The sequence below is a fragment of the Camelus bactrianus genome, chromosome 8 (genome assembly GCF_048773025.1).
Source record: "Camelus bactrianus isolate YW-2024 breed Bactrian camel chromosome 8, ASM4877302v1, whole genome shotgun sequence".
Classification (NCBI taxonomy): domain Eukaryota; kingdom Metazoa; phylum Chordata; class Mammalia; order Artiodactyla; family Camelidae; genus Camelus; species Camelus bactrianus.
Window position 1 is genome coordinate 19,907,085 of NC_133546.1, and position 25,602 is coordinate 19,932,686.

At 40.8% G+C, this 25,602-nt stretch overlaps 1 protein-coding gene across 12 annotated transcripts in view; it reads left to right on the plus strand.

Annotated features, from left to right (window-relative positions):
* Window positions 1–118: 118 nt before the first annotated feature.
* The window catches only part of HIVEP2 (HIVEP zinc finger 2), a 179,389-nt gene continuing 153,905 nt past the window's right edge, over window positions 119–25,602 (plus strand). For 5 of the 12 annotated variants that reach the window (XM_074368247.1, XM_074368252.1, XM_074368249.1 and 2 more), the window contains exon 1: window positions 119–532. The gene's annotated coding sequence lies outside the window, so the exon portion shown is untranslated. The other 7 variants (XM_045524609.2, XM_045524611.2, XM_010965655.3 and 4 more) reach the window with 3 other exon arrangements.

Here is a 25,602-nt window from a genome sequence, read left to right on the forward strand (position 1 = left end):
CTCCCTGGGACGCGCTGGGGGATCCGATGACGTCGCTGGCTGAGTCTCTCCCTCTTCCTCCCTCCCTCCGCCTCTCCCCCCTCCCGCCCTCGCCGCGCACTCCTCCTAGTAACTTCTGTTCGGGGAGGCGCTGCCAGGAATAACCCGGTGCGTCCACAGACCGGGAGGGGAGGCGGCCGCTGCGGCTCCCGCACGCAGACTCCTGCGGCCCGGGCCTCGCGGCTCCCTCCCGAGCCCGGCGGCCCCTGCCCCAGGCCCATCTCCGTACAGTGTCAGAAAAATAAATAAAGGAAAGAGGAGCCTGGGCAGGCGGTCGGGATCGCTCCCCTCCCTCAGCGCCCGCCCTCCCTCTGTCCTTAAGGAAATGCTACCAGACACCCCCCACCAGACACGCTCAGCCTTGGCGAGGAGCGGCCGCCGCGGCAGCGAGAACAAGGGCACCAGGGGGGTTTCCTCCCCCTCCTCCTCTCCCTCCTCTTCCTCCTCCTTCTCTCCGTCCTCCTCCTCCTCCTCCTCAGCGGTGACTTTCCAGGTGAGCGGCCGCCGCTGCTGCTGCGAGGATACCCCTCGCCCGCTCTGGCTCGGGCCGCCGCGTCGCACCCTCCTCCCGCCCCTGTCACCCGGCGGCGGCCGGGAGCTGACAGCCGCCCGAGGGGCTCGCGGCCCGGAGGCGGGCGGCCGGCGGGAGGCGGGCTGGAGGTGAGGGGGTGGAGAGGAGACAAGCGGGGCGCCACCGAGCGCTGTCTCTCCCCGCTGGAGGAGGGTCTCCGCAGAAACATCTTCGGTGACTGTGGCACAAGTCTTGGCCAAGTTGTGTCTTGGACGTTGAAGCTCCCGGGAGCCCGGAGCAACTTGGAGGGTCTCCCGGCTCGTTAACCATATTCCTACACGTCTCGACTTTGGGGTGCTGGGTACAGCCTTAGGGGTGCGTGGAGGGCGGACCGACTATTTGGGCGAGCAGAGCGGCGGGAATCTAGGTTCCTCAGCTCGGTAAGTGGCCTTGGCTCGGTGTTTTTCCTGCCTCCTTTAGCATTAGGAGCCTGTTTCACTTTACACCGAAATCGCCTCCGCCGGACCCCCGTCGCCCCTCCCGGCGCGCGCCCCCGGCCCCAGGCGGGAGTCCCGAGGGTGAGGGTCGGAGGGAGCGGGGATGGGGGAGACCTCGGGAGGGGGGTCCGGCACGTTGGGAAATGCGGGGAATACCCCGGCCGAGGAGCTATGCAGATGAGGGGAGGCTGCTTTGCGTAATGTCCTGGGGGGAGGGGGCGGCGCGGGAGCGCTGGAGGCAGGAATGTGCCTGGTTACTAATGAGGGACGTGCACCGGCGCGCACCGCCGGGCCACCTCTGCGGCTGCCGCGGCCGCTGGCCGCCCGTCGTCAGGTAGCGGGGGAGGGGGCCGCGCGGCGCTGGCCAGGGGCGGGCGGCCGGCGGGCGGCGCGGGGGCCGGGCCGCCGGCCTGCGGCCGAGCGAGCGCAGCGAAGGCGCCGGCTGTGGGCATTTCGGCGATTCCTTTCTCCTCCCGAGCGAGGAAGGAAGGAAGGAAGGAGAGAAGGAAGGAAGCGAGGAAGGAGGGGACAGTCTCGATGGAAGGTTCAGGCGGAGGCGCCCTCGCCTTGCGGGTGCACTGGCCGCAGAGCGGCTCCCGGCGCGGCGGTCTGGCCCGGGGGCGCGCGGAGACGGGTGGGGGCGGTTTGCATGCGTGTTCGTCTGTGCGTCTGCCTGGGGACCGGGAAGGGACATGTGTGTTTGGGCTGTGCACTGTGGGGAGCTGGGTCTGCGCCTTTATGTCTGTTCCCTGAAGTGGGTGGAACGTTGGCCCGTTCCGGGAATGTTCCATGACGTGGTGCAGCCACAGGAAGGGGGTTAACGAGGGGCTCTCTGCCGCGGCGGCTCTGCCGGCTGCTATCAAAGCAGATGTGCTGCCGCTGCTCCTCCTCCTCTCTCACCTCCCTTCACCCCTCCCCCCGCGTTTCCATTCTGTGCGTCTGGTACTGGTAGGGGTGAGACAGGAAAACACTGGTGTGTGTGTGTGTGGGGGCGGGGATGGTGTGTGTGTGTGTGTGTGTGTGTGTGTGTGTGTGTGTGTGTGTGTGTGTCTGTCGTATTTGGTGGGGGAGACTCCAGATCAGCTCTGCCACCCCAGCTGTTATCACAGATCGGTGCGCTTTATACGCATGTGCCTCCCGCGTTCTGTCCCTCTTACATAACACATCCAGTGCAGCAGAGGACACGAGAAAATGAGACCCCAACCCTCCAAGCCCAAATTGGGTGAGGGGATAGAAGGTCAGGAAGTGTCCCTTGGTGTTGTCCTTCAGGGACGTGGCTTCAGTGAGGAGAAGAAGGGTTTTCTTCAAGTGGCTCCTTTCCTCTCTGACTTTAAAGCATCTAACTAAAAAGGACTGCAGGAACTAGCCCTCTCTAATGGGAAAGCTTTTACACGCTACGCCGAGAGAAAGTGGGTACTTGAACCTCGGGAGTGCAAAGAAGAGAGAGGGTCCTTACTAAAGACACTCCGAGATGGACAATATACGTGCCGGGTAGGGGGCGGTGGGGATGGCTTTGAGGGGACCGGAGGAATCCCCTGATAATAGATGGGTTTCACTGGAGGCCTTAGGACACCTGTAATGGCATAGAATTCGCACAGGAAGCAGTGTGTGCAACTGACATCGCAAAAGCCTTACTTAGGCCTAAAATGAACATAAAAAGGCTTGTTTCCGGTACTTTCATTATAATGGAAAATTTGAACTGATTTTCCTCCTTCCTTTTTTGCCGTTTTAAAAATAATTCAGTTTACTTACAAATTAATGTTGATACTCTCCCCCATCCCCAAAGGCTGGACCTGGGTAAGTCACAAGAGAACTGTGTTTTTCTGGCTTCCTCAGAGCCCTAGTCAAGGGCTATTGATTTTTCTCTTCAGTACAGTTGTTTCTTTTGTAGTGCATAATCAAGCCCAGAAATTACTTGAAATATTAATAAGATCCATTTTAATTAAATCGGCAATGATTTGTCCTCCTAGAGAAAGGCCGTTTAACTTTATTAGAAACATTTCCTCTAGTATACAGTAATTTTTTGTGATGTTTGTCCTTGAGCAAATCAAGTTATTTAAAATACTTGCATATATGTACAGAAGTATATATTATATTTATATCACATATATATATTAGAATTTACAAGTGTCTTGTGCTTTTTCACTTTTTAAAAGTGCCAAAGCAAAATTTTAACCAGGTAGATTGTGTAATGAGTAGATTGGTTTTGATTTTTAGGATATAGGCCAAATAGTTTATCAGGACAGAAATGCCCTCCACATGAGTAAATGGATATCATTTTAATTATTAAGATAAAATTCCTGTGGAACATTAAGAGGTTATGGTACCAGATGAGAACTGCATTTTTATTTTGAGGTGAAAGGAATTGACCAATATCTCCTTAAAGATAGTGTGCTTCAAGTGTCATAATCCCTTTTGACCACTAGGTTTGAAATTTGCAGTATATTTCTTACATACAGAAAAATGTTATATTACAATGGTGAATCTTTTGAAAATTGTCTGAGTTTCTTGCTTTGAACGTAAGTCAGGTATAAAACAAAATTTGCTTGTTGGCATCTATACTTCAGTGATGGTGATTGTATTTTATGTGGTTGGTTTTGTTAGAGACAGCTTTTATTTAAGTAAGGGTATTTATGATTACATTGATGTGAAATTGATTTGGGGACAATTTGGGGAATAGTAATATATTACTGATAGTACAAATTTAAGCTCTAACTGATTTTTAGCTGGTTAGATCCTTGTGGAAGTCTTTGGAAAAATGCCATCAGATAAAACATTTCTGTATTTCTATTAAACATAGAATGTAAAGGCGAATTTACTGTGTATATATTACTACATAATGAAATCATGCTACTTGACTACATTGAAAGATTAGCCAGCAGAATCTTTTGATTGATCAGGCTCCTTTCACAGGAGGTGTGTTTACAAATGTTCTTGTTACTATGAAATCAAAACAGAGACAACATGTATGCAGGTGTTCCTTGTAGAATAATGGTACATGTGTCTGCTTGAGCATTTGGTGCTTTGTCACCATTCAGAGAATTAGGTTGACTTTTATGCTGATTCAATCTAAAATGAAAAATCTTTAGGAATTTGCCCATTTTGTTTTAAAGCAGGACTCATTTCAATAGTAGCAACGACAAACAAGTATTCTATTTGTTAGTTTTTAGAGTTTTGAGTTGTCAGTGATCAACTCAAGTTAATATGAAAGCTTCAATATAGGAAAAGTAGTTTTAAATAACTATAGAAAATGTGATTTAGCTTAGCGTAATCCACTAGGATGTGGAATAATGTAACACCTGATGTGGTAAATATTATAATAAGGGAAAAGTGGCTAAGATCAACTGGATGGATGGTTACGAAGCAACCTATTCACCTACGTCTGTTAAAAATAAACGCTGTTTTCAGTTTGGTGCATGGTCAACATTAGCAGAACTCTGTAAGTCTATGCAGTAGTCCTGTAGGTGGAGAAGTGGTTCACAATTTAAATCACCACCTTGGCAATTCCAGTGACATGCTTCTGGTTAATGCATTTATATATGAATTCATTGTGAATCCATGTTATGGCTAAAACTTGGTATGTAGATATTGCACCTTTTTAAGTGATATTATAAAAAGGAGCAGAGGCAGTTTGCTAACTCAGCTCTATGGATTTCAGATCTCATAAGGAACTTCAGACCATGTGTGTGGCTTTGCTGTAGCCACATAGGCAGAGCCTTCCTTAATCTTGAGTAAAACTTGAGTGAATGTTCCAGTGAGTCTTCTCAAGGTTTGAAGTTGTGGATGAACACAGAGGATTGAGGGAAAGTGGGAAAACATTATGAAAATAAGACTGTGCTTATTTGGAGGAAATTGTAAGGGACCTGATTTTCTATTTGTTCCTGATATTTGATCACAATCAACAGCATTGCTTTCTATATGCTATTTATGGCAACGCTAAGAAAAAGAAGGTTATAAATCAGTATTTGTAGCCATGAGATGGCTCTAAGTCATTTGGGAAAACATTTCAGCGTTTTGTCTATTATTATGAAAGAACACCTAGGTCTTTATGGGGATGACACAGCTTACTGGATCTGTGTGATCTTTAGTCCCTGAGGTGGCTCATGGATACTAGCATTAAGATAGAGGTAGGACTATACTGTCTTCAAGACTGCATTTAGAATAGAATCAGAACTGCTTGATAATTTGTATCACTTTTGTTCCAGACCAGATAATGTGCTGCCAGTCTTAACATATACTCCCATTACCCATCATTTACGGTATAAACTATGACATGTGGTCTGATCTACAAGTGTCCACAACTTTAGATTTTTTTTAACAGCTTAAAATTTTGAGTCTAACCATTTGACAGTGCGTTGGAGAGAGGTGATAAAAATGATGGTTGTGTGCCTGAGGATATTCTGGGCAGAAAGCAGGTGGGGTTTGACCTACCGCTTCATCACAGGATGGTTGGATGTAAGGTCAGGAAATACTCAGGGGTCAGCCAGCATTTTTGACCTGTCACTCATATATAATCTTAGCCCTTTCTTCAGAGTACTATGACAAATGCCCCGGTTTTCTTCATCAATGCAACTTACTCATCCATTCATTCAACAAGTATTTACTATGGGTCAGACCTTGTGCTGGATGCCAAAGGTATAATGATGATCCAGACCAGAAAAGGAGCTTCTAAACCAGTGGGGCTGTCAGACACTAGTCATGAGGTTTGTTATAAGTGCTGTGGAAGAAACCTAAAGGAGTAAATAACAAGGGGTCCATCACTGCTCTCTGGGGGTGAAGAAGAGGTCTCTCTCAGGAGGTGATGTTTGACCTAAGACTGCAGGATAAACATGAATCAAGTAGAAAAAAGGAGGTGGGGAGAGGGAGAGTATTGTACAAGGAGGGAATAATGCAGATGCGCTGAGTTGGGGGATGTACAATGTTTGGAGGGGTTGAAAGCAAGCCGGTGGGCTGGAAGGTAGATAATATAAGAGTTAGTGCAAGGTGAGGCCAGACCATGTGGGCAGGCTGACCACACGAATCATTATTTAACTTGGCATAAATGGAGACTGTCCTTGGCAAATCAGGGCACCTGATGGCCCTACTATTGGCCACGTTGGAGACTGATCATTGGAGAGGGAATTTGGGGGCAGGGCCTCGAAGCTGGAGGAGGCTCATGTATAACCTGTGTCTTTTCACAGTGCTTCCACATCAGTGGTCTCTGACCTCCTGGAAATCTGTTATGATTTTATGTGTTGACTTCAGTTTGAGGGGTTTAGTTGTATGATTATTCGCAAGTAAACTTTTTTTAGGAATAAATAATTTGCTTTAAAAAATACTTATTTGGGGCTTCAGTTAACTAAATTGGCCAGCATCATTGATTCAGTTAATGAATAACTGCAAATTCAAAAGTCTTTACAAGGTCACTGTGTGAAGTAACCGATTAATCTTTAGAGCCCTGCATGAGCTGGATCTATATGTTTCCAAGCAGCTACTAAAACGTTCAATTCCCCAGATAATTTGTCTACATGTTTGCAAATATCAGGGACTTTGGGGAAATTCGGATCTGGTTTTTTTACTTTCCATATGATGAGGACGTCAGTGTAATACTTACAGAAGAGTATGAAAGAAAAGAGTAGAAAAAGAGGTTCTCAAAATACAACATTCCTTTAGGTAATCTTGGACTCATATTCCATTTTGTCAACTGTATCATTTAATGAATTTGCTCCTTGTCTTAAAATTTACATAATGGAGGAAATGCTATTTAGGTGGCAGAAAGGGTCAGTATATGTAGTAATCCCAGGCCTGGGTTATGGAGTCAGTCTAGGGGTCAGAATGAGTAACTGAAAGATAAAAGGACAAAGATCCCTGCCTTCAAGAATTTTACAGTCTAGAGAAGACATACGGCTTTTAAGTAAACGTTGTTAAAAATTACAAGTGAAAGCATTGGATAAGTGGAGGCTTTTTTTTTTTCCTCCAACAGGAATGATTAAAAAGTCTTTTTTGGGAAGATGTGATTTTTGATTGGGGGCCTTTGAAGATTGAGTAGAATTTCAGTCAGCAAAAAGGGAAGGGAAAGGGCTCAGCATAATTTGATCTGGGGTCCTGGGGTGTAGTTAAAACAACGGGAGGCAAAGAAAAAGGTGAGCCTGGAAAGGTACACTGGTTCCAGATCCTGTGGCACTGTGCAGCCTTCCTGAGAAAGCTGGACTTCACTTAAGGTTTTTGAGCAGAGGAGTGACGCTATAATGTGTATGTTTTAGAAAGATTATAAGGGTATGTGGGATGGATAGCTTGGTGGCAATGAGCAGTAAAATTGCTGTAACACCCAAAAGAGAAGTAATGAAGATTGACACTGCTGCCTAACAATATGAATTTTTTCATCCTGTTAGTGGACATCTTAAAAGCACCTTCAAAAATAACAAGACTGATTAAAATATTTTGATAAACATGGTCAAATAGGTATGGCAGATTGTCAGTTTGAACTACATTTTAAGTACAGTACTGCATTATTATTTTAACCTACTCTGAAGCTTTTTGCTCTGGAAAATATAAATAGTAGTAGTGAAAGTTGACCAACTTAAAAACCTGGTAATTCTAAGTATAACCATTTTTATATGTTTTTAGGTATAAATATTTAAGGAATGAACAGGTGATTCATTTCACGGTTCATTAGAATTCTGCTTTTTAATTGATACCCAATTGTAACTAACTGATGACAATCCTGGGCAAATAATGTAGTGCAATGTATTTGAAAGACAGTGGCTTTTTTGACAAAGATTTATTTGGTGGTTTCATTTTCTCTGAAAAAGAAAGCAGGAGGTCACCAAAGCTCTTATTATTTGCATCGTGGCAGAGTCACTTAATTTCAGAAGCTCACCAAAAAGGTGGGCCTTTGGAAACTAGGCAGTAGGTAAATGTGGACACACCCTGATTTGTATTTGCTTGGGGATCTGTAGGCATGCATTTGTGTATGGGCGCGCATGTATACTAATCTTAGAAAATCATGTGTGTTCAGTGAGAAAGGAAATTTTGATACTTAAAATACAGCGTGGATTCTCATCCTGGTAGTTGCAGGAAGTATTCCTTTAAAATGGAGATTAGATCTAATTCCCTATAAAGAAGATTATAGGAAAGGTAATTTAAATTGTAAGTAGCTTTGTTCACTAAAATGCCAGATTCATTTGAAACAGTGTCTTATTTCTTTTGGAAGCCAGACAACTAGTTTAATAGTGTACATATGAAACACTAATTTGGCTTGTTAATTGGATGCAATTAAACTGAGGTTATTTTATACTGCTTAATTGTCTGAAAATTACATGCGTTGCCATGCCTGTGTAATGGGAGGCAAAAACTGGGGGTGTGATGGGCGTGGGGGGCAGATGGATGTAAGGTCTACTTGTGTATTTGCAATTAACTTTTTGTAAAAACTTGGAAACGGGTCGTTTTAAACTCTCTGGACTTTATTTGGAAATGGAAGGGATTGGAACAGATGGCCTCTAAAGCCTCTTCCAACTCCTATTTTATCAGTTATAAATTCGACTTCATAGTTATAGAGAATGCAGTGTCATTATATTCTGTAATTATGGTATTACAGGGATGAACTAAACACTTAAAAAAATCAGCACAGTGCCAATTTAGCAAATCCGTTAGAAGGGAGGGAATTTAGGCTTGAAGAACACTTACTCTGTGCCAGGCTTCATAGCAGGACCTGTCCAGTAACAACCCTGAGAAGATTCAGTGTCATTATCTGCATGTTTAAACTTAAGGAAACCAAGACTCAGGAAGGTTAAGTGGTTTTTGCAAGGACACCCTGCCAGTCAGTGGCGAAGCAGGATTTGAACTCTGGGCCATTGGGCTCTAAAAACGTTTAGTCTTTTCAGCATTCCATACAGCATAAGCAATTGTTTACACATCAAAATTGTTTCAAAAATTAAAAAATAAACTGCAACCCTTTTAACCCCTTAGCACAATGTTTTCCCTAACAGTGTGTGCCCATCCACCAGTGGGATTCACAGGTAGCCTAGGGGTTAAGAACCTGGTTTGGAGTCAGACAGAATTGGGTGAATTCCAGCTCCACGACCAGCTGGGCGAGTTTAGGAAAGTCAGGTAACCTCCCTAAGGTCACAAAATGAGGATGATAATAATCTGTTTAAGGGTCATTGTGAAATTTTTATGAGAATGTGTGCACTGATCTCAATGAGCACAAAGTAAACATTTAATACCTGATAGCTATGGTTATTATTAAGAAGGGGTTAGATCAAAAGAAATGACAGTAAAATGTTACTTGAACTCTTGATTGAAATGGTGTAAGAAATGATGTCAGAATGCACTTATTTTTCAGCGGTTACCAAATGGAAATAGCAGTTCAAGTTTGGGGTATTTCTCCTTTAGCTCAGCTCAGTGCTACACTAGTGAAGTGAGCTGAATTCTCTAGTTCTCTGTGGATCATCCTTCTGGAGTTTTTGGTCTAAAAATAGCCTTTAGGGCCTGAATTACCCAACTTGAACTTCTATGTAGATTGCAAGAGCCAGAGAACCAGTGTTTACTCCTGAGGCCCTGGGCTTTCTTAGGAGACCAACTGAAGTGTTCATGGGACTGCTGACTTTTAAACAAAACATTTATTAATGCAACAAAAGATTATTAAGCACCTCCTCTGGAAAAAGTGCTGTTCTAGACAATGGAGATTCATCAGTGATCAAAATAGTAAAAAAAAAAAAAAAGAAAAAAAAATTCCCTGTCCTCATGGCGTTTACATTCTAGTGGACTAATTTAGAAACTTTTAATGGCATGTTCAGTCACTGCACTAATTTGTAGTGATTTTAGGAATCTCTACTTTTGTATTGAGTCTCTCAACCCAAATAACAGTTGAAGAAGCATTGCAAGATCTTACTAAATCAATAATAAAAATATTCCTTTTATTATATATATTTATATTTTTTATAGCAAGGTAGTTTTTGAAGAGGTACTGTTTTGTGTAACTAAATATTATAGCACAGTTTTTTTTTTTTAATTCCTCTTTATGGTCTAGCATTATCACTCTTCCTATCTGTAGACTCTGGTCCTAGCTATTTTTTTATGGGGAGGAAAACAAATGATTTACAAATGACATGTACTATTGTAAAATGCACCGAGAGGCTTGTTAAAGTGAAGAGATTACCTCAAATTATATTTGGGATGTATGTTTTTAATCTTGTTTAAATGAATTTTCCATTTTTTTAATTGACAATTTTTGCTATAAAATTTCCAGTGGATTAGGATGATTTATACTTTGACAAAAGCGTGGTAAACACAGTGCCTGGTGTGCAGTAGGTGCACAAAAGATATTTGGTGAATACTTAAAGTCACACTTCTCTAGAAGCTTACAGTCTAACTGGGAAGAAAGACATTTGACCCACTGTAAGAAGAGGGGTCATGAGGGATGAAATCCTGCTCCCATAGCCACAGTCCACCAACCTGCTCACTGTTAACTATTTCTTCAGGTTTTTAAGAAGTTCTCCAGGACAAAGCTGCCTCACTTAGCCACCAGCAATCACAAACACTCCTCCCAGCCATGGTCAGTGTCTCCCAGGGCTCTGCGCTTCCCACTTGCTTTTATAGCAAGTGAACAGATGGAGTCACCTTGAGGTGATTTTTTTTCCTGCAGTTGGATAGAGAAGTTTATAGTTGAATTGGGATTCTTCTGTGCAGGACAGCTTTCTTTGGCCATATTTTGTTCAGGGTGCTCTGCTCCACTGTGTGCAGGTGGTCATTGCTCAGGGCCATGGGGCTTGAGGAGGAGTGGTTTCTTGTGGGCCTGTTTGGATGAATTAGACATAAAAGAGGGAGCATATTCCTTTCCTGCATTACGGCCTCTTGCCCTGTGGTGGCAAAGAAAAATGAAGGAGCGGAGGCTGGGGGCGAATCTTTTCCTCTCATTTGAAGCTAGTGATGAAATCTGTCTTTGCAACTCAACAGTGCCCCTTGGGACAGTCCTGATGGCTGGCCGGGCACTTTATGGCTAGGTCACGGGAAGTTCAGCTTCTCATTATCCATGGATTTGAAATGATCAAACTTTATTTTTCTTTTTTTCTTCTGATGCTTATGTTTTCAATAATCCCCATTTCTCTAGGCAAGGAAAAAATCCAGGGTTATAAACATTCAATTTATTTCCTTGTCATTCAATTTGTTTGCCATATGTCAAAGTTTATGTTGGGAGAAAGAGAGACTTTTCGGGTAAAAGGAGGATTTCAAATATCTTTTTGTGCCAGTGTCGTGAGGATGTGCTCATTAGAACCCATGCCAGGGTGGCAGAGGACACCAGAACGGCCAACGGTTCACCCTGATCCTGCTAGTTTATTGATTTTTCAGAATGATTCAGGCCAAGTGGCTGTACCTCTGTTACATTTCATTGTTTCTTCATCTGTAAAAATGAAGCATTGTTTATAGCACTGCCCTGCCTCCTGGGAACAGAACAGGGTAACACAAGAGAATTGGAGTGGCTATTTTTAGGATATGAAGCAACACTAAGTTTTGAGAATAATTCATTTGTTGAAAAAAAAACCTGATACACATTAGTACATTTGTGACAAGGGTTAGTAGAGTGTTCTTGAGATAATTGACCGCTACTGATGCAGTTTATTACAGGCGTATGTAATTGTTTTCAGAAAGATAATGGTCAGTAGCTCAGCCTGTTGTAATATCCCCTGATGCATTTAAATTTTGTGCAGGTCACTAATGCACATGTGTAACAAAAGTTCGAGATAGTGGTACCCACATCAAGCAAAGGGAAAGGAATCCAAAGACATTGGTTTTTGAATTTGTAATCCGTTTACTCGTTCAGATGACCTCAGTAATATTCATGATGAACTTGTCCAAATTTAGTCAAGTGTAGCTTTTAAAGTGGGCCAAGTGGCTGGGACTATTCAAAATGATCTTTAAAAATGAATCACCTGACAGTATAGAATATAGCAAATAATTGGACGCTAAGTGTGGAGATTAGATTTTTTTAGTGGATAAACTCCAAATTCGTTCAGTCATCAGTTGAGTTTTAGCCATGTTTGGTGAGAATTTGCTAATGTTAAACCTAATAATGTCTGAAAATAGTTATGATGGATATTAATAGCTGATCTGGAAAAAATTTTACATTCTCACTAATAATCCTAGGAATTTATATTGTGAGGACAATGTCCTGATAATTTGTCTTTCTTTTCCTGTATTCTTTTGAGTTATACAGAATAGGAGCAATGAAAAGCAAATAGAAGACACTTTGAAATTAATAACAAAGTTTTCCTGGCTTTGAAGCTTGCTATGATTATTCCAACCCTTCTTATAGCTGTAAAAGCAAACAGTGCCTAACAGTGTATTTACCATTTGTCATCTCCTTTAAGCCAACTGGTTTTGGTTTAAGTTTCATAAGAAATTGTTTACAATATGCCACACAATTGTGTAAATCAAACTACTGTCCTTGTATCTGACATGGAAGTATTTTGGAAAAATGAGGCAGTGGAAGGGGGAGGTGTGGGGAGGTGGGATCCTGTGGGTCTTTGGAAAATGCAGATGGCCTGCTCCCTGATTCCATGGAACCTCTCCTGGTGCTTGCTTTCTGGACAGGTCAGCTCTTGGTTTTGAACAGACTGCATCTTCAGTATCAGTTTAGCGTCTGGTGGGACGTTTACTTCTTCCTGTCGCTCTGATACAATTTGAAGTACTGCAGTGATGCCTTATTTAGGGCATCCCTTAAAGTGGCTAATTTGAATTATGCTGATTAATTTGCTCAAGGGTAGGATCTGATGTATTGATTTGCCAAGTGGTGACAGGACACTTTGCAATGTGAAGTCTTTCATAGAATTTCAGGACTAGAGAGAACCATTGGAGGCATCATTTAATCCCCAGCTGAGCGAGGAGAAATCATGCAGGGCAAATCACCAAGGACTGCCTGCACTCAGTGTCCACTTAAACACCTCTTCCTCATTTAGGGAGGCCTCTTGCACTCTTGGATACTTCAGTTTATCAGCAGTTGAGCCCTCTGCCGCTGTCCAGAACAAGTTTGCTCATCCACTTGCATGACAGTTTTATCGTTATTTAAAGATACCGATCATGTTCACCTTAAGTATTCTTTTCTTCAGCCTAAATATTCTTAGTTCCTTCAACTAGACCTCTTATTATGTAATTTTTATTTTTGTTTTATTAATTTCTTTAGAGATCAGACTGTTCATATCTGAAATTTACTGTAGGCTATTGTTTTTTATGAATCCTCAAAAAAAATTACTTACCTCTAGTTACTCTTCAGAACATATCCTCTTGCCCACTGGTTTAGAAACGTTTTCCAGAAAAGGCCTAGACATACTTGCTGCGACTTACAACTGGAACAGAGCTGGAGTGTGTAATAATATACTACTAATCTGTTTTAACTTATGTAATTGTTGAGATCCTGGCATGTGTTACATACATGGGAATATAAAGTAGAAATAGAACATAAAGTATAAAGAAGAGTGTTTCACTATTCTTATCTTCGAAACTTTTGTAATCTACCATATTGAGGAAAATAGCGATGCAAATCAAACTATAATTAAAATCAGGTTGAGTATCACAAGAGAGGCATGTATGAAGTATTAAGGTACAAAATCACCCCTGGCTGGGGACATCCAGAGAGGTATCTTGGAAGAAGGAGATGCTTTATCTAGGCCTTAATTTTGAGAGGCACCAACTTGGGAACGTGTTAAGAGTGTTTTCAAAGAAGCATCTGACTTGAGGACACACAAAATGCATATAAAGTGAATGTTGGTGAAAAAGGAAGTTTGGGATCCATTGTCTAAGGATTTATATTTCAGCATAAAGTATTTGTACCTAAAATGATAAAAAATGGTGGTCATATGTACTGTACCACATCGAGAGCTTGGTCCCCGATTTTGGCAGTTCCTTAACTTTACAAACACAGCTAAAGGAAATGAAACTAATGAAAGATATGTATGTGAAAATTTCTATGCAGAAAATCCTGTTGTACTTATAAATAGTATAAAGTACTTGTATTTTGTATATGAGACATACTGGCTTTGAATGAGCGTATTATTATTACTGGCTTTGTCCTAGGAGCCCAACAACCTCAAGGATAATGACTTTGATCGTAATACAGGTAAAGCATACATTGCTGGTGGACATACTGTTATATTCACACCAGTACCCAGTTACTCATGCCTTTTCTACTTTCCACTTTTTGGCCATAGAAATGACATGTCACACTCATACTAGGTTTAGCTCAAATGGTTATCACTTCAATATAAAGTAAATTAACCTTTTCTTCAACTTATGTTTTCTGTTAATTAAAAATGGGGGTATAGAATGTTGGGAGGTACTTCCATGCAGGTATATTACTTGTAAGAATACCGTCTAGATAGTACCTGAATGATTTTTGTTGCATCTTGATCATAGTTTTGAAAAATATCTTACTTTAGGTCTATTCTGTCTTTGGTGTCCGTGAGAAAAACTCTCTTCTTTTAATTTGCCTGCACAGATTGCTTATCAATCCATGTAATGCAGAGTGAAGAAGGTGGATTCTAGATGGGCGCTTATTTCACAGAACAAGTGGACCTGTATGCAGAAGCGATGTCTCAGACAATAACTGAAAGTTAATACTTACGTCTTGCCAAAACAAAGCTTATTTCCTGAGTAGGCACTTTGATTGTGGAACCCTTCTTGTAACCACCGTGGAAGGTTGTTTATTTTAGATTTAACTCTAGTCACACTTTTAGTTTCTCTCTGGAGAAGTACACGGACGTTGTGAGGAACTAGGAGACAATAAAAAATATGGTATTGTAGTAAAATAATTTATACAGTTCATTAATTTTTAATTCCACTTTAGTGCACGTGGGAACACTGACATGTCATCAGGGCACTGACTATGATTCAGACTTCATTGAGGGCCAGTGCGAAATATTAAATATAGAAGGAGGCAAACACTTGAGTGCTGCATAAATACATTTTCCATTTGAAGTAGACGCTGACTTGTACGGAGAGCCTGGAAGGCATGAGGTGATGTTTCCTCTCGTTGTCTGTCATCTAGAGGGGAGGATGAACTATCCTCAAACCACCTGTAGGTCCTGGGGTGGTCTTAGTGACAGGTGCTGCCCTTTGTGTGGTTGTCCAGCCTTGAAGAGATCAAAGCACCAGTCATTTGTGTTGACGGCCACGTAACGAGAAGGTGATAATTAGAGGGGTGGCGTGTAAGAAAAATGAAATCATGGGGGCTTGGAAATAATGGAAGTAGAATAACAGTCTTATTAGAACCCAAAATTTTGAAGCATTGTGGGTATGTAGGTTTTTCGCCAAAGGTTTATTCATTTGCGTGTGTGTGTGTGTGTGTAATACAATTCTCTCTTTCTTCCTGTACTTCCCTGTTCACTCAGTGAGCTGTCATCTCCATTGGACTATGCTTCAGATCTTTCATTTTGGGCTGGCCTCTGGTTTGGGAGAGGGCTGGCTTTCGAGGGGCAGTGCAGGCCTGCCATGTGTCAGGGTGTGACCTGACAGAGGAGAGCATCCTGACAATTTCGTCACTGCGTTTCCTGGGAACCAGTTTTCTGGGAAAACAACAAATGACTGGTAAAGGACCATTTGACAAGAAGAATAATTCAATACTGGATATTATGAGAGAAGAATAAAAACTTAGTATGCCCTGAATATTTTTAGAGATGCCAGCTTGTTAGACAAGTCAGTCTCTCAGAGTCAAGTTACATCAAAGACTAGTCAGTCTAAGAAGACGTGGAGCCTCCTGTGGTAGTGAAGTGGGAACCCAGAAACGTGGAGACCTAAATAATTACTGTAGTCGCCCACGATGACTTTCATATTGTCGCTGTGCATCTAAAGGAAACCAGTCCTGAATTAAACAATGAGTTTTAAAAGAACTAACTTGGGAAAATTGAAGTCTCACTCTTTTTCACTGAAGTAAGTGAAAATACATTTTATTAAGTTGGAATTGTGCACTTTTCTACTTCAAAGCACAAAATTGCAATATTTAAATTTTTTTCTGGCAGTTTCTACAGAGACAGTGTAAAATATGCTATCCTGCAAAGCATCCTTTTATCCTCACAGTTTATTTATTCTTTTATGATATAAAAGAAATGCATTTGAAAATAGCACGAGGAACCTGAAGAATTCATAGTTTACTATTATGGCCTATATTTTAAAATATATGTTTATTCACAAGTTGATTTACTGCTGTCATTCTGGTCTTCGTATCATCAGTCTATACTGAGCTTATGGTAATACTGATTTCATTTAGTCTGTAATTAGGTATAAAATAGGATAATTTTTAGTCATCCTTTTGTTCTTCCCAAGTGCCATCATCAGCAATTAAGTATAAACCAGAAAGTATGAACTTTGGAATAAAATCTTCAGTGAGCTTAGGCGGTATTTGGGCAGTCACTTGCAGTTTGTGGAGTGTTAATTATATACCATTGACAGATGATTTGAAGAAATAAGTAAAAAGTCTGTTCTAATCAAAAACAAGAATCACTGCAGTGATTTAATGGGTAAGAGGAGGATTGATATGAGGAAAAAAGAGACACTAAAAAAAATTGACATGAAGTCAATCAGGAGACAACCACGGCAGTATTTCCTAGGACTGAACACACTGGAAATCACTTTTACAATCAAGAATCCTTTGATACAGTTTGGGAAGCTCAGGGAAGTTGCTTAAAAATAGCTGTGTTCAAACTAAGTAAATGGGATTATCTCCTAGGCCCCTCCCAGCAGACACATCTCAGAGGCTCTGGCCACTGGGCTAGCCTGGAGAATCCCAAGCAGTGCGGAAAAGGTGGTTTTAGTTTGGAGTTAGGAGTATGGGAATGGGAAGGGTATGCTGTTCCTTTTCAACAAGATTGGACGGAGCCCATCTACGTTCCATACATCTATGCTAGTCCTGTGTTCTCTGAGCTTATTTCTTGCATAAAATGGGGATAGGAATATATATGCAAAATAAATGTAAGTGCTAGTAAACTATGCAAATTTGATATTATTATGTGATACAGTATCCCATCGTATTTTATTCAGATGTTTAGAAAATAAAACAACAGAAGAAGTGCTCAGGGGCTTTAGATCACTTTGAGTGGAAGCCAAGGCTACCTTCTATATTGCCCTTAGGTACTAAATGCCTGGATAGAACAACTAACATTTACTAAATTTTGAAGTCTTTTATGTATGTTTAAATATTTTAAAAAACTTAGTAAACTTTAAAAGAATGTAACTTTGTTATTAAGGAGGGGTAGACCTGGATGGTGAACTTTGTGAAAGCATCAAGGTGATGATTTCTTTGTAATTCTTAGGATTAACTGACTTGTGAATCTATAGGTTACAATGCAGTGCACATTTTAAATATCATGATTCTTTTAACAGCCTAAATGTATTTAAAAATAGACTTTATTTTTTAGAGCAGTTTTAGGTTTACAGGAAAATTGGATAGAATAGAGATGTCCCATATACTCACTGGTCCCCATCCCCCTGTCTCCTACGGCACAGCCTCCTCCACTATTAGTCTTGCGCAGAGGGGTGCATTTGTTACAATCCATGCACGTACATCTGTCATTATCATCCAAAGTCCATAGTTGACACTTAGTAATGCCCTGAATATTTTAATTCCATGTCCTGATGTGAATTGTTGCTTAGTTCAAATGTTAGAGATATTGGCACAGTATAGTATCTGTAACACTGATTCGCCAGAAGACCAGAATTTATAATTTGTTAAGCTCGTTCATTTTTTTTTTTAATTTTAAAAGGACTATACAATACCTTATGGTCTTATTTTTAACCCTCATTAACCATAAGCCACTGCTTCTCTAGAATTACACATGGTTATAATCTGGCTTATGGTTTGTAAGTAAATCGAAGGCTAGACATTTAGGGTAAAGGAAACTTTAAAAATTACCACTACATTTATATAAATGGGTAATTTCCATTTTAAAACATTCTGGCCATTAAAAGTGAGTGTGCCATTCAAGTGGGTAAGTACAAGACTGAAAGATTCTTAAGAGAATCTTATTTTTAAAATATTAGACATTTGAGGTATGATAAAGTAAAGACCTAATGAGTAGAAGGACTTTATTTGCTGTGTAGTGGGTGTTTTAACAATGAAGACCTATAGAATACGCTTTTTGTCGAAAGGTCTGAGGGGTGTCGTCTTTGACCTCACCAGAGCTATGCAATAGAGAAGTGCTCTTTTTTCTCTTGTATCTGACAGTTACTTAAGGAATCCACAATCAGGAGATGGAAACGAGCAGAAAACATTGCAACAGCACTGAAATGATGTTCACTTCTGATAATATTTAGCAATAATCCCAGTGGAGAAAAAGGGTCATCTTTGGGGAAATTACGTTAAAAATCAAACTAAGAAACTTGCGCCAGGAAAGTGCTTCCTCTCAGCGCCTGGAAAGAGACGCCTTTCCCCTCGCCCAGGGAAAGAAGCCGGGGAGACCAGCCCGCGGGAGCCCGGCAGCCGCGGGGAGCTGGGGCGGCCGGGCCGGGCGGACCCCGCGGGAAAGCGGCTCCCGCGCCGTTGCAGCCGCCCGCGCTGCCCCGGCAACCGGAGTCCTCCCGGCCCCAGGGAGCCCCGGCCGCCCGGCCCGCCCAGGACCGGGCTGAACTTGGGGCCCCCAGGGCGCTGATACCCGAGGGAGTGAATGCAGTGACGTCTCCGCCGGTTTCAGCTGCACAACAGGAAATGCTCTCGGCCTCCCCGCTTCCTGCCCGGAGAAAGTGGGGCTCGCTGCTCCCGCCCCTCCGGCCCAGACCTAGTTTCGGGGCCTTGGCACTGCCGGCCCTCCCGGGGGCAGGGGCAACGGGGAGAAGGCCCTGCCTTTGCCAAGGCTCCCTTTGCCGAGCCTGCCAGAGGGCCTCGCTGTGCCGAAAAGGCCGGGAGGGAGGTGGGAGCATCACTGGCCTGGGGGAGACCACACCATTTGCACGGTAGACAGCATCAGGTCAGGTGGACCAGACGCACCGGGGGCGAAGAGTGCTGAATAATGCTGGCCGCACCGGCCTGAGCAGACTTTCATCGCCTTGATAGACCGCACCATCTTTCTTTTCACGAAGCCCTGACAGGAAACCTCTCGTTTCACCCTTCTTCTAACTGTCACCTTTTTACTTTGTTGTGGAAGCAAAGATATGAATGTTCAGTGCAGAGCACAAACATTGTGCCCTTATACACTTCGAGACGGAATCATAACAAGAAAACTCTCAGTATTCACGATTTTAATCGCTATCATTTAAGTAGTGAATCCTGTTAGAAAAAAAAAAGCTTATGATTTCTTATGAATTTGAGAACAGTAATGTGACTCTAGATTTACTATACTCAAATGATAGATGGATTTTTATTATTTTTATACTTTTTTTTTTGCTATAGAGAGGCTTAGAAAATTAAAGCCAAGCTAGTCTAGTACATCCAGTCTTTTAAATAAAAGGTGTTTTACTTTGCATTAATGATTTTTCATGTTACATTTTAGAATGTTTAGTGTTAATCTATAATTTAGTAGCATGGCTCTTGTGTGTTTGATGTACTTGCACCATGATGAAGAGGACTAGTATCATCTGGGCACTCGGCATTGTGGTTACTTCCCCAGTGGACTCGTGAATAGGCTTTGTCATGGCAGATTGTTCTTTTGGCCTCACAGCCAAAATGCCAGAGTTCACTTGGAGGTCTGCTAAGGTTTCTCCTAGCAAAGCCTTGACAGAGAAAGGATTGAATAGATGAGACTATGATTTAGGAGTTCATAGTAAATCCAGAAAAATCACTCTAAATTGGGACACACACTGTTAATCTGTTTAAGTTAAACTGAGTCACAAAGTTAATGGCTGGCCTCTGTTTTATAATTGGTGCCTAAATATTTTCCTTTAAAAAAAGGTCCCCACAGGATCATTAGATGTGTATGTAGTACAATGTCATTTCCCTTGGGATGCTTTCAGCTGATTCATGCAATAAGGAAATAAAAGAGCGCTTGAGTACGTTTTGGAATAAGAGCTGGAGATTTAAACATCGTATCTTTTTTAGATGGCTTTTTCCTTTGACAGAATGTAATCTGAAGATCCCCTCTTTTTACTATGAGAGCCCCATTCAAGTTGTTATTGTAGCACTCTTGGCTGTGAGATGCACAGAAATATTTGTACAGATATCCTCAATGGTCCACTACAGGAAATAAAGTTAGAAGTTAAGAGCAGAAGGGAAGTTGTGACTCCTTCTCCGGACTATGGGGAGAGAGCAGACTCTGTTACCATTTGCTGTCAATAGATAAACGGATTCAAGGGGCAAATAGGATGGCGTAAGTGAAAATGTGTTGTAAAACTGGAAAGCACTATATTAATACAAGATTTTTTCCCTAATGATTCCCTTTTCCCATCTTTCTCCCAACAGTAAAATTATACTGAAGGTATATCCGATATAATGAGGAAAGCTGTTAAAGCAGAAAGTAGTTTCAGCCCTCTGTGGCCACATTGTAGTTGGGCCCCCTGCACTGTGTTTATTTACTCTATAGTAAGATTTAACTGCTTTTAAAACCAGCTTGGCCATTTATAGCACTGGTATTATGAAAGTATCTATTTAGCAGTATTAATAATAAGGATCAATTACTCCAGATCTGTATTAGCAATAATCCGCAGTTTTTGTGCAGCATCTCATTGGAGGTGCTAAGTAGGATCCTTAGACACATTAATTAAATTGCATAACAACCGGGAGATTAGTGTGGTTTTATAAAAACCACTGTGTGAAGAATTCTTATGGACTATACATAGATTCTGAGTTTTCATAACAGTAACCCAAACCCAACACCTCACCTGTAATTGTGGTCCAAACATATATAATTTGATTCATACCTGAGTTACAAATACATCTACTTTTGGGGATATATTCTACTTCTTAAGTAGCAGAAGAATTTTGTGCCTGTTTGATGACCAAAACTGTAATTCTGAGGAGGGTGGGGAGACAAATTAATCTTTTACATCTCAGCTGAGAAGTTTGTGTTTCTTGGAGGAAAATCCTAGAATAAATGCAATCCATTATATGTTGGAACCATAATTTGAAATATGTTAAAAAGTATTTTAAAAATAGTTGGTTTTCTGCTGTCTGCCTTTCCCAGTGAGTTTCACAAGCTGGGGCAGAGTTGGTTTTGCTCTCACTGATTCCTCAAGACCTAGAAGAGTGCCCCGCCCAGAGCAGAGGCTCACTGCACAGGTGCTGAGTGACGAGATTAAGGTGCTACCACTATCTCTTGTGTTTCAGATGCTGTTTCGTATTCTTGGGCCATAATTTCAGAATCCTCTTTTAGTACAGTGGTTTGAATTCAGCAAATATGAGCCAATATTGATTTTTTTTGGTGAAATGTAAACACATAGTAGATGCACAATAGGCATTTAGGAAGCTGAAAAATATTGAAAGAAGCATGATATTTAGCAATATTGTCATTCTGGGTGCTTTATTTTCTATTCTGATCATTTGCAACTCTCCTTTTTCACCTAAGGAGAGTTATTTAAAAAAAAAATATTGACTTACTGATTTACAAAAGAAGACATTTAGTAAAGCAAAAGATCAGTCCACTTGAATTTGAAACATTTTTAGTAGCACTTAACCTTAAGGCTCTACATACCAGTTTGAGATCCAAAGATTCTTTGAGCTCTTAAACATCATTTCTGTTTGACCATTCATTGTCTAATAGGATCTTTGATGCTGTGTTTGAACCTTTCTGGAAATCGGGATTGTGAATTGAAAGGCCATGGCTCTACTTTTAGTCCCTAGGAGGGTGCCCAGCTTATAATCTGAGGGCTCAAGGGGGCTACCTTGTGGGCAGGCATGTGACCTGTGCCGTCCCACTGGCCCCCGAGCTTGTTTTTATTCCCTGCTGTCCTGAAATTCTTAAAATTTGAACAAGGGGACTTGTATTTTTGTTTTACTCTGGGCTCTGTGAATTATGTATTTGATCTTGGTGCTCAGTAAATTTTTGTGACAAGATGAGTGACTTGACTACAGGATTTAGAAACTTAGATTTTATTCCTGAAAACATTGGCTTGATTGTGAGCTTTGGTTTCTCAGTCTCTCTGAGGTTCAATGAAATGAAAAATAGACTGGGTTCCATCCAATAAAGCATCTCAACTAGAATATTATTTGGGAGTGAATATCAATGGACTTTAAAAAAGATCTTCTGAAAGTGTTCAATATAACCTCTCAGCTGGGTTGAGCTAAGTAAAAATAACTGATAGAATGTGGAAGATTGAACCTAACATAATGGGAAATGGAATTATTATCATTACCTCTCTATTTTATTCTTTTCTTTGTATTCTCAGCTATATTTCAGTTTGGGTTTATATAACTATTAACTTTTAAATATTTAACTATTAAATATTTCTTCCTATTATTGGTGATGTAGTTATTCATAATTACTGATTTACTGGTAATACTAAGTGTGTTAGTTACTGGGTAGAGCTTATATTAAAATATGTTGTCTTTGTTTTCTGGAGAATATGAATGAGTATGTAAAATAATAGGGGAGGGCAAGTTGGTCTTTATAAAAGTTTATATTAAGGCTCTCCATCATTCTTGTTGAGAGCCAGTTCTGTTGCTTAATCAGATTTATGGCTGGAAAAGAGGCAATATAGAGCATGGCCAGGAGAATGGGTTTCATAGCTGGGCTTCTTGGGTGTGAACGTTGCCTTAGCCACCTTCTAGTTGTGTGACTTTGGGAAAGTTATATTTCTCTTAGCCTCAGTTTTCCTCATCTGTACAATAGGGGAATTCCTAAAATGGATCTCAAAGACTGTTACGAGGTTTAAATGAATTAATATATGTAAAGTACTTGGTTGATGGTAAGCACTCAATACATACTAGGTAAGGAGGAAATTTTAAAAAGTCTATTTATTTACTTATTTATTGAAGTTACTTACATATTATCAAATAATTGAAAGCTTCCGTCACCACCCTCAAAGACATCATGGTCTAGGAGGGAACTGACTTGCAGTCCAAGGATTAGGATATTGTGGCTTAAGTGCAAAAATGGAAGGAAGGAGAGGATGATAAGGAGCGTTCGAAGAAGCCCTAAGCCATCCTTAGAGGAGGGGCGAAGTGGACTGTTCCCTCAGCCGCTCTTCCAAGGGTCAGTCGGTCTCTAGAACAGTGTGGCGAGAGTTTGAGAATGCATGGGGGAGTTTGGGGCATCATAAATAATTTACTATGGTTGAAGCTTAAAGGACAAGTGGGAGATCATGAAAAATAGAGATGTAAGCTGAGGCCTAGCCTTGAAGATGTGGACTAGAGAGGTGGGGGAGCAACCAGGAAGGTCATATCATGGAAGCCAGGAGAAGTGTCGCCCCAAAGAGGGAGAGAGAGTCAATACCAAATGCTGTGGACAGTTAAAGTAAGATAAAAACTGAAAAGTGATTTAATAATTAGGAGATGATTAGCATTTATTTTTTAGCTATCATTTGCTATTTAGTGTGAATGACTATTTAAGCTCCGAATGTTGATAAATGTAGGGGAGACATTTAGGTTAGACACAGCCGTTTCTGACAAAAAGAGGATTAAATCCCTGAATTACCAAAAAAAGTTTTACAATCCTTTTTTTTCTCTAGTGCTTTCAGATTAGGGTAAACCACAAGTCTGAAATTAGTTCATGGCCACACCCCACTGTCACCTTCAGTAGGGAGAGGGCAATGGAGCTTACTTACCAGTGTACTTTTAGAGTCTGATCAAGTTTTTAGTTTATAGTGATAACTAAAAAGAAAAAAAAAATATTGAATGCCAGGCACTTTTCTGGGCATTTTATGTGTATTAATCATTTAATCCATATCTTTACCTCTTTATCCTCTTACGAGTCAAGGCTTTTCATCTCCTTATTTTATAGGTGAAAATACGGAAGGACAGATTAAGTATCTTGTCCAAGGTTTTGGAGCTTGAGTTTAAAAGGCAGTCCGCATTCAAACCCCAGACTCCTCTTTATCATGACTGTACCTCCTGCTTCCTTACTGCCAGTGGCTCATTATACATTTGCTTGATACATGGGTGAATGAGTGAATGAATGACTGAAAAGAGGTGGACTGATAATTACTTTTATGCAGGTTGGTAAATCCGATTTAAAAAAATTTCCCCCTTGTTGGTGGTAGGTTACTTTTCTTTTTCTAAGGGGATTTTAAAAATTTTATTATTTCAAACAACAACTCAGCTCTTGAAGTCTTGAAGTTTAAGTTGTATTTGGGAATTTGTTTCTTCTTAGTTGGGGAATAGCCAGATGAGCTCTCCTTCCAGTGTGGGTCTTCGGGGTCTCAGTTTGTTACCAGCCGCAATCCAGGACATGGGCATGTTATCTGGGTGGTGTGAGAACGGAACCCCGCTGGGACTCCCCGGAAGATAGTAGAGCTGGGAGCTGCTGGACCAGGGCCAGCTCTGAGTGCCCTGACTTTTGGAAGCCAGGACTCTGGAGATATCAAGATAACTAAGTGACAAATAAGTAGCAGAATATGACAGAAGGGACATTATTCTTATGTTTGTGACTTTCTTTTTAGCTGTAACTCTGTGACCTGACGTAGCAGTTATGCAAAATGGGTCTATAATTCTTATCTTTGGAGATGAAATGAATGTGAAAGGAAATGCTTGCAGGGTTTATAGAAAATTGAACTATTGTGTCTTTACAATGAACAGATTAATTTTATATGACGATAGTAACTTTTCTACTGCAGAAATATTTTTTAAAATATTATTTAAAAGAAATATTTTTTAAAATACTTATATTTAAGGGCATAAAAATGTACTTGACAGCTCTCCATTTTTACCCAAAATAGAGAATATGTAGCGTGTTTTTTAACTCCTGTGGTTACATTTGTGAATAGGTTAATTCTTTGAGATATTTCTGCCTCCACTGAGGACCAAGATTCTTTGTGCTTTAACATTACTGACCAATGTGGAGTGGAGTTGGCATATATTTATTTGTAAGTTATTAGTATTACCTGAGAGTAGTCACATTAAATGTGAAAGGAACAGAGTGAGAGCCACTTTTTAAGAACTAAATATAATTATCAATATTTAAAAATGTGTCTCTACTATTCTTGCATAGATGATGAAGATATTGCATTTTATTTCCTAGAGCTTAATAGCTTTGAACATGGAGTTTATTTGTAGGAGGCAAATAGGGGAAATTTATAAAAGTGGGTCTTTGAATAGAATAATGATAAACTTATCCATCCTTTAAACTGCATTATGACATGTGTTTCATTAAAAGCAATGTGATTTGAGAAAAAGGCCTGTCTGTGAGAAGATTACTCTGGACCTAGATTTGCCTGGAAGATATTTGTAGACAGTTCCTGATTTGAGTGGCCACTGGTAAAGCACATCCCTGACCTCACCAGTGAGAATCTAATAAGTTTCACTTTTTAATTATTAACCCACAATTATGAATCAAATATTTAAACATAAAGCTCTGAAACCAGTGAGTCAAACCACTGATCAGGAGGAGAATTTTTATATATTTCACACATGAGCATTTCACAGCATTATTTTCTAATTTTCCTTTTATTTATCTTATTTAGATCTTGTCTCATAAAAAAAGAGAGTTGAGGTGACTTACTTCAAAA